Consider the following 10,415-nt stretch of genomic DNA (forward strand, 5'->3'; position numbering starts at 1 on the left):
CTTTTAAAAATTTAGGAGGTGATCAATCTTCAATGGTGTTGCTGAAATGCCTCGATCATCAGGCATTCAGCAACACCAAACATTCACCCCAGGACGCGCTGTGACCGCTCCGGAGAGCGGAAACCACTGCTAGTGATTTCGCCACTCGCAAGATGGCGGCCACCCTGTAAAAAAAAAAAAAGTTCGCCAGAGGGTCTCCATACCCTCTAGAGAACTCTGGCTCCGCTTGCAGGTTGAATACAGGTACTGCATTCAACCATGCAAGTCAATGGAGCCCAGCTTTCTAATGTGATTAGTAAAATATTTACAAACAAAATATGAAAAAAAATCTTAAAAAAATGCTAACATTTAAAACATTTTATGCATCAGAGGAACCACCCAGTTCCAGCAAAACGTAAAAAAAAGTCCAAAAAGAACTTAATAAATAAAATAAAAAATAAAGTTTTTATTATGAGCAAGTGCTAAAATTAGCGCTGTATCTTCCCAAAAATCTTGACATGGAAAGAGTTAAAGTAAAAGCATTTTAAATACCCAAGGGGTGTCTATTTTAAAAAAAATGAATGGTTTAATGGGGTAAATTGTAGTGGCCGGGCTCAAAGATGTGGCCTTTTAAACCCAAACACCAGACAACCCCATGCATGTGTGGTATTAATGTACTCGGGAGATGTTGCTGAACACACATTGGGGTGTACAATTTGTGTGAAAAAATTTTACAAAATTACTACCACTACAACTTTAGCAAAGGCTGGTGGTAGAATCTCATGCATGGAAAGGGTTAAAATACCTTGGAGTGTCTAGTATTCAAAAATATATGGTTTGATTGGGGTAAATTGAATTAGCCGACTTCAAAGATGGCCCTATTAGGACATGGGGGCAGTAGGACCAGATGTCAACGTTCCAAGTTAAAAAAACACATATTGGGGTCTTGTTTGAAAGTGATGCATACCAGGAGCTGTAAATCCATACCTGAAGCGCAATTTTAGTGATAAAAAAAGCACAAAATAAATTACTACCACAAAGCTTGACAAAGGGTGGTAGTAGAATTACTGCATGCAAAGGGTTGAAATACCAGCATTTGAAATACCTTGAGGTGTCTAGTTTTCAAAAATATATGGTTTGATGGGGTAAATTGCATTGGCCAGCTTCAAAGATACCCGAAATAGCACATGGGGCAGAATGACCAGCTTTGGAAAAAATGGTTTTTAAATAGCAAAACGCTACTTGTACTTATTGCCCAATAACTTGCAGAAAAAAGAAAAAAAAAACAACATAAAAACATTGGGTACTTCTAAACTCTGGACAAATAGTGGAATCTATTTAGCAGGTTTTTTCATTAGCTTTTTTTGGATGCGTAAAAGATTTTTCAGGTAATTTTTTTTCAATTTTTCATCATATTTTATTATTTTTTATGAGAAATTAGATAATATGATCAAAACTATAGTATCTGAATAAAGCTCTTCTTGTCCTGAAAAAAACAATATAACAATATAACAATAAAACAATATAACTTTTGTGGATACCCTAAATGAGTGAGGAGAACATTACATCTAAACACGAGCAACACAAAAGTGTTAAAACAGCCTCGGTCCCAAAGGGTACAAAAGGTAAAACACAGCCAGGTCCTTAAGGGGTTATGCCTCGCTCATGCTAATTTGTTTATTGTTTTCCCATGGGCCACACTCTGGACTATGGGGAGAATGGCATTGATGACTGCATAGAGATTCGAGACCCATGTATCCAGACTGCCTGGACGTGAAGAACGGCCGGCATTCGAGAACCACGTCCGGTCCTCCTCCCGGCAGCACCCGGAGCCGGAGGAGTGACATTACCCCCCCTTGAGGGACACATCCCTGGTTTATGCGGGAATTTCCTATGAAAAGCTCGGAGCAATGCAGGAGCATGTAAATCCTGAACACGAACCCAAGACCTCTCTTCTGGACCATACCCCTTCCAATGAACCAGGTAAGAAACTGAGTTCCCAACCTTCTTGGAATCCAAAATAGACTGCACCTCATATTCAACCTGGGAATCAATGACAACAGGACCAGGACAAGGAGCCAACCGGGTAAAGCGGTTACAGGTGAATGGTTTGAGCAGGGAAACGTGAAAAACTCTGGGAATCTTAAGGGAGGAGGGGAGAAGCAATTCATAAGCGACCGGGTTGATCTTGCACCGAACTCGAAAGGGGCCAATGTAACGAAGGGCAAGTTTCATAGAAGGGACTTTAAGCTTAAGGTTCTTAGTGGAAAGCCATATCCTATCGTCATTCATAAAGGAGGGACCTAATCGGCGATGCCGATCCGCATGACGCTTATATTTGCGGGCAGCATCAACCAGAGAACGGCGCACCCCGTCCCAAACTAACGGTAATTGTTTCATATACAGATCCACGGCCGGAACTTGAGAAGCAGCGAAAGAAGAAGGCAAGGAAGAAGGGTGAAAACCATAATTACAGAAAAAAGGACTAATTTTGGAGGATTCGTGAACCGTATTATTCCTAGCAAACTCAGCCCAAGGTAGAAGTAATGCCCAATTATCCTGGTGATCATTAATAAAAAGGCGTAAAAATTGCTCAAGAGTCTGGTTGGTTCTTTCCGAGATACCGTTAGTTTGGGGGTGATAGGCAGAGGAAAAGGCCAGGGAAATACCCAGAGAGGCACAGGAGGTCTTCCAAAACAGAGCTGTAAATTGCACTCCCCGATCAGACACAATCTGGAGTGGGAGACCATGCAGACGAACAGCATGATTAACAAACACCGGGACTAACTCCGGGGCCGAGGGTAACTTGGGGAGGGGAACAAAATGAGCCATCTTGGAAAATTGGTCGACTACCACCCATATAACGGTAAAGCCCTGGGAAGGGGGAAGATCAACAATAAAATCCATAGCTAATTGTGACCACGGACGGGTGGGCACGGGCAAGGGTTGAAGTAACCCTGAGGGCTTAGCATGAGAGCTTTTAGCAGTAGCGCACAAAGTACAAGCGGCGACGAAATTAACGCAGTCGGTTTGCATGGTAGGCCACCAGAACTGTCTACGAAGGAACCGAAAGGCACGCTGAGCATTAGGATGACCCGTGGCCAGGGACGCATGGGCCCAGGACATAATTTTTTCCCTGTCCCGCTCTGGCACAAACAGGGTGTCCATGGGCCATTTACTGTGGACTGGAGCTTTAGACTGGGCCGAGAGAATATGGGAAACCAAAGGAGAAAATAGGTGAGTGGAGACTGAGGCAACAATTTGAGATGGAGGAATGATAGGCTCAGGTTTAGACTTGGTGTCCCGGTCAGAGACAAACAGAAATCTGAAGAGGAACAATGACCACCTGGCTTGCCTAGAGTTCAGTCTTTTAGCGTGACTAAGGTATTCCAGGTTCTTGTGGTCAGTTAAAATTGTGATAGGATTTCTTGCCCCTTCCAGAAGGTGTCTCCACTCTTGAAGAGCCATAACAATACCCAAAAGTTCGCGGTTACCCACATCATAATTCATTTCAGCAGGAGAAAATTTCTTTGAGAAAAAGGCGCACGGATGAAGCTTGTCATGGAAGTCCTTCCTCTGAGAGAGGACCGCTCCAACTCCAACTTCGGAGGCATCAACCTCAACAATGAAAGGCTTAGAGGCATCTGGATGTCGCAATATCGGAGCAGAAGCAAAGGCCTTCTTAAGGTGGGCAAAGGCCTGGATAGCCTCCCTTGACCAATTCTTGCAGTCAGAACCTTTCTTAGTCATGTTGGTGAGAGGAACTACGATTTCAGAAAAGTTCTGAATGAATTTCCTGTAATAATTCGCAAAACCAAAAAAACGTTGAAGAGGACCTAATGCCTGAGGTTGAGGCCAATCCGAAATCGCCGAAAGTTATGCAGGATCCATTTCAAAGCCAGAGGCAGAAATGATGAAACCCAGGAAGGAGACGCGGGGAACCTCGAACTGGCACTTCTTAAGTTTGGTATATAGGAGATGCTGGCTCAGGCGTTGCAGAACGATACGAACGTGAAGTCGATGTGACTGAATATCAGAGGAATGAATCAGGATATCATCCAAATATACGATGACAAACTGAAGGGAGATATCACGAAAGATGTCATTAACGAACTCCTGGAACACAGCGGGAGCATTGCATAGCCCAAAGGGCATGACAGTATATTCATAGTGACCCATTCGTGTATTGAAGGCCGTCTTCCATTCATCGCCTTTACGTATCTGAACCAAATTGTACGCCCCCCTGAGATCCAGCCGTTGTCCATGGGTGGATAGCACCTTGCCAAGCTCAGAAGGATCCATGACCCTGTTGTAATGTCACTATTACGCTGGACTCTAAGGGAGGTCTTCACCGCAGAAGTTCTTCTGCCCAAACTACTGCTACTGAGAGGGGAGTTCCCGGCAACAGCAGTCCAGGACTTAGATGATCCCAACAGCGGACAACCTCCCGCCAGCTGGAGATAGGCTCTGAGCAGAAGCAGCAAGGCGCAGCACGTAACAGGAACACAATGCAGGAAGTCTGACGAGCCAGGGGTCAGATTCACTAAACGGGTAGTCAGACGAGCCAGGGGTCAGATTCACAGAGCGGGTAGTCAGACAATCCAGGGGTCAGATTCACTAAGCGGGTAGTCATACGAGCTGGGTCAATAAATAGAAGTCACAGGCGATGGTACCAAATCGTAGAGCAAAAGGAGTCTCAGGCAAGCCAAAGGTCAAAACACGTAAAGGGAAAGCAAGAGCAGAATTTCACAAACTGTAAAGACCACAACAGGGTGCCTGTGAGAGGCACAGCTGGCTTTTTAAAACTGGCGCCACTCCACAAGCCCCTCCCGGACAATAACCAAAACCACGCCCCACCAACGGCAGTTGGTTCTCCCCTTCCTAGAACGACGATCCGGGGAATGGACCGATTCCCCAGATCGTCGTGTACCTCGGGCGGAGGGTTGTCCGCTGCCTGGGGAGATGTTTTCCCAGGACCCGCGGCCAACCCTCCTCCCGCTACTAACACATGTGCCGCGGGCGGAGGACCTCCCGGCGGCATCCGGAGCCGGAGGAGTGACACACGGTAGCAGATATTTACTTCGATCACAGGGATAGTTCAGTAGAGAAACTGAGGTACCCCAACTCTAAATATTTGAAAAACATTTACCATGTAAAAAAAAAAAAAAAAACGATAGTCCTGGTGTATGTTTGGAGGATAAGACACCCTTGTAATTTAGATTTTTTTTTTTTCCCATCCCTACGCTATTTATTCACAAATCGATTGTATTCTTTTGGATCAGTGCCTGATCAAAAATGTACTTGATGCCAGGATCTCTCCAATCTCCTGGTCTGACCATGGGGCTGTGGACTGTGTAATATTGTGGCAGACATAGGAGGCAGGGATGAGGCTTTGGAGACTGGATGAATTTCTCTTAACAGATCCAAATGTCATAATAGAGGTGGAGAGGGAGCTGGAGACCTTTTTTAATCTAAACGTGTCCACAGATGTTTATCCCAACATTATATGATACATAAGGTCAGAAGGAATCTTTATTAAAAGTGTAAAGAGGCTAATGCACTAATAGATCAGCTTACAAAGAAATTACAAGAGCTGGAGGACAAGGACACTTTAGAGACAGCAACACTAACTTAAATTGTCCGTACCAGAGGTGAGTTGAACTCCCTTTTATATAAAGATGTATCACATGCCAAAAACAGGACTAGACAACTATTTTTTACAAACATAAATAAACCTGATGCAATGCTGGCACATGGGTTAATTATGCAACAAGCAAAACATTACCAAAATAAACTTAAAGCCTCGACTGCTCTGAAGAGTAGAGAGACTCCTAAGAAGTTCATTGCCTCCTAAGCTCTTTTAAATCAGGTGTACATTGCCATACAATATACAGTATGGTGGACGTGGACGCCTGGGGGAGGGGCCACATGGGCACCACCCCCATATATTGATTACGTGGTCAAGCTCATGTGCCAACATACCACAACAAGTGCATTACTAGAAACCACAGGGCCCGGTGCCAAAGTTGCCCCAGGGCACCCTAACTTCAGAAGCAACAGTTAATATGTCACACAGTACCAAATTTGCCCCTAAACAGCTTATCTGTGCCACCTTTGCCCTCAAAGATGTCTGTGTCATCTTTGTCCCAAACAGCTTGTGAGTGCCCCAAAGCAGCTTGTCTATACCATCTTTGTCCCCAAACAGCTTGTCTTAAAACCCTGCCTGTGCCACCTCTGCCCCTATATAGCCATATTGTCCCTGGCTGTGCTATCTCTGCCCCTAAGTAGCCTACCTGTGCCACCCCTGCCTCTGCCATATTTGCCCCCTAGAAAGCCTGTCTGTTTTCCATATCTGCCTCTAAACAGCCTGCCTGTGTTGTATCTGCACCCTTAATAGCCTGCCTGTGCTATATCTGCCCCTAAACAGCATGCCTGTGCAACAGCTGCCCCTAAACAGTCTACCTGTGCCACCTCTGCTCCTTAAACTGTCACCTAAACAACCTGCCTGGGCAATCTCTAAACAGCCTGCTTGTGCCATTTCTCCCCCAAAACACTTATACATTCATTCACTCATTTACTTACTCATTCTTTTAATTTATCCATTCACCCTCCGGGACCCCCTTACCTCACCTGCAGATTTCTCTGGTCTGTGGGGCCAACCAAACAACACTGGGGAAAGCAGGAACATGGGCACAGTGTGCAGGCTCCACAGCAGTAATCTGTGGGCCCGCATCAGGTGGCCGCATAGACATCAGCATGGCCCCAGTGCTGCTCGGCCGTCCCCTGGACCGGCAGACCCTGTTTATTTTAATCTATAAACACTGTTAAATAGGTTTAATATGTGTTCTAGACTGTAGGTTTTAGGGAAGTGAATACAATAAAATGAGTGTTCCAAAATGCACATCATGGTATACATAGCAGTAAAGAAAAGTAATCATATTGCTTAAACACAGACAAATGCAGGCATACATTGCTCACTTTTCTAATCAAGGTCAATAGGCTATTCATCTTAAAAACATTAGACATCAATTAGCAGTGCATGATCCATTAAAAGATTCCAATTCTCTGACTCAGTTGTGAAAATGGCAAGTAAACGGAGGCAGTTAAGTGCATGTACACAAATTTAAAAGAGAACTTCCATTATACTAATTACCAGGAAGATGGTTGTAAAGTAAGTATTATTTTAGGCACTTTAAAATGAAAAGCATAATATTGCATAATAAAATAACTATTTAAAGTAGATTGGTACACTGGAATAAATGGTAGTGTTAGTTTGATCTGATGTATGCATATTTCCCCTAGAGAAATGGACCCAATTTGAAAACAATTTATAATTTTTACTTTTAAGAATGTATTGGCAATAAAGTATATTAAATTATAAATAGTTTAAAAAACATCAACAGTTATACACCATGTACAAGGAATGATTTGACATCTGGTGCATCTTGGGCTATGGGTACTGAAACATAACATAAGCACCTATAGCCCAATGGTGTAGAGGATCACAAGTGGGTCTTTGGAAGGGGCCATTAATGATTTCTGGAGAAGGACAGACACTACCTGCAATGGAGGACTACTTGCAATCTTAAATTTTGCTATTGGTCTGGTGATAAATATAGTGTCACAACATGGACGTGGACTTTTTTATGCTAAGAGCTTTAGGTGAGAATTAAGACAGGTGTCTGAGAGTGTGAATCTATTTAGTTATGCCATTGTCTGATCTGGACATTGACATATACAGGAAACATGGAAAGGTTAACATAATTTAGGAATAACATACTAGCAGCGGATTATGCAGACAGCATTGGCACAAACTAATCTCATCACACATACAACAATGGTGAATACACAACAAAGACAAAAATCACTAGATGCCTCCCTAGACGTCTGGAGGTCGCGACTACGGCCGCCCTTCATGTGCCTATAACAAGCGACAAAATCAAAACGGCCTTGAAATTGGCCCCAAAGGCAAGAGTCCGGGACCGGATGGTTTCACTACTCATTATTACTTGCGTTTCTTCCCAGTCCTGGGGCCACATTAGCGACGTTATTTAATTCCTTTGCTAAGGGCCAAATTCCCGACCCTCAGACCAATTTGGCACACATAGCTGTTATCCCCAAACTGGGCAAGGATGTGGAACATTGTTCCAACTACCGCCCTATTTCGTTGATCAATACAGACCTTAAGCTGCTCGCTAAAGTTATGGCTATTCGACTGCAGCTCCACATTCCATTCACGGGGATCAAGTTGGCTTCGTTCCTACCTCAGTAGGGTTCTGAACTTACTGACGTATACGCCCACGACCGTCACCTTCCATACACCGTTGTCTCTATGGACGCTGAAAAGGTTCGACAGGGTTGCCTGGCCCTTTCTATTCCAGACGTTGGAGTCATTCGGTATGGAAGGAAACTTCCTTAACCAGATCAGAGCACTATATTCTAACCCATCTGCCCAAATTAAGATTAATGGTACCCTTTCCGAGAGACTCCCTATCGCTAACGGCACTCGACAGGGGTGCTCCCAGTTACTGTTTCTGTTGGGGATGGAGCCCTTCGCGAATGCTATCCGGGGTAATGCTCAGATCACTTTTAAATTGCTATCTAGGTAGTATAGGGTCCCGCTGGCGTTACACCACTACTTGCCGCATGTGTCTCCACTGTGTTGGAGATGCGGCCTTGCTGATGGTTCTTACCTGCATCTATGGTGGGAGTGTCGTGAAGTTCTTCTGGGATGTGGTTATTGCAGTAATAAGGGAGGTCTCGGACCCTGACTTTGAGGCCTCTCCTGGTGCCGTCTTGCTACACCACTCCCGTACCTCATATGCTGTGTACAAACGCTCCCTTACTATCCATATGATTCAAGCCGCTAAATCCATTATACCTAGGTTTTGGAGGACCCGTGGTCCTCCCCCGGTTACGGCGTGGCTGTCGAAGATGAACTTCATTTCCCATATGGAGGACCTAGTGTCTACTTCGATGGGTCGTGAATATAAAAATTAGACTTGCGCATTCGTCTTCGGGCGAACATGTAAACGAGCACGAAGAGGCCGTTTTTTTGTTCGTGACGAAGACACGCCGAAGAGAATACAGTGCCGGCAAAATGTAGGAGAAGACGAAGACTCACAACCACAAAGAATCGAAGATTCTTCGTGATCGTCTTCGTTTTTGCTGTGCAGCCGCCAAAATTTCAAACATGAGTGAGCTGATCCTCTTCTCTCCAATCAGCTCACTCTTGTGACGTCACGCTAAGGGTCTCGTCCAATGCCTGTGCTGCTGTTTTTTGAATCCCTGAAACCGCCTTTATAAGACCAGAGCTTGCCTGAGAGATCCATTCATTTTTCGCCGTGACTGCTTTGGCAACACTGCTGTGCTGCATCCGAGCGTTACAGAGAGAGATAGTTCTGTTCTGTGTGAGACTGGTAAGCCTCAGCCTGCCATTTCTCACAGTGTACAGTGTTCAGTTCTACTGAATTAATAATTTTATTAATTCAATCATTTTTTAATTTACTTTGTCTGTCATCAACTGTGTAGTGCTGTTGAGTTGACAGTGCACCCAGTGCCTCACTGGCACTGGGGTGCCCTTTCCCTGGGCTGGCACTAGTGCCTACTGCCTGTCCTGCTTAAATAAATTAAATAATAGAATTTATAAATAATTTAATAGAATATATTATTAATAATTGAATACATATAAAATTATATATATATATTTGTCAGTTATATATACTATAGTTAGTATAGTAATAGAATAGTATACTAGTGTAGGGTGTACTGTAGACATTCAAGACATCTACTAGTGTCTAATCTAAAATCAGTAATATTAATAATTAATAATTGAATACATTATAAAATTATATATATATTTGTCAGTTATATATACTATAGTTAGTAATAGTATCCTAGTCTAGAGTGTACTGTAGACATTCAAGACATCTACTAGTGTCTTATCTAAAATCATTCAGTAATATCAATAATTCTATAATTCTTATCTTAATAGTTAATTAAATTAGCTATAAATAAAATTAATAATTAATTACTACTAGCTTACAGTTCAGCTAATTTTATTAGTACTGGTGCTGCAGCTCTTTAGTTTGTGCTTTGTTTTAGCAACAGCAAGAGACCAAGTCAATTTTTCTTAATTAATAATATTTCATTTTATTTCATTTGTTTTGCTCACCTCAGTCCATCAGTGAAGTGAACTTGTTGGGCTAGTGAGTGCAACCGCATAAGTGCTGTGTTCTTTTTTGATCAGCAAGCAGCGACGTTAACTGTTTTGCAAAGATTTTCTCATTTATTTTACATTTTATTTTAATTTTATTAAAAGTACCCTTAGTGTTTTCCTCACCTCAGTCCATCAGTGAAGTGAACTTGTTGGGCTAGTGAGTGCAGCCGCATAAGTGCTGTGTGTTTCAGCAAGCAGTGAAGCTAACTGTTTTGCT

The 10,415-nt window shown here is 43.2% G+C and overlaps 1 long non-coding RNA gene across 1 annotated transcript; it reads left to right on the forward strand.

Moving 5' to 3' along the window:
• Positions 1-1,009: 1,009 nt before the first annotated feature.
• Positions 1,010-1,215, forward strand: LOC128492736 (uncharacterized). The gene is made up of 2 exons (XR_008354132.1): positions 1,010-1,092; positions 1,151-1,215. It is a non-coding gene; the product is annotated as an uncharacterized LOC128492736 (long non-coding RNA).
• Positions 1,216-10,415: the final 9,200 nt, after the last annotated feature.

The sequence above is a fragment of the Spea bombifrons genome, chromosome 4 (genome assembly GCF_027358695.1).
Source record: "Spea bombifrons isolate aSpeBom1 chromosome 4, aSpeBom1.2.pri, whole genome shotgun sequence".
NCBI lineage: Eukaryota > Metazoa > Chordata > Amphibia > Anura > Pelobatidae > Spea > Spea bombifrons.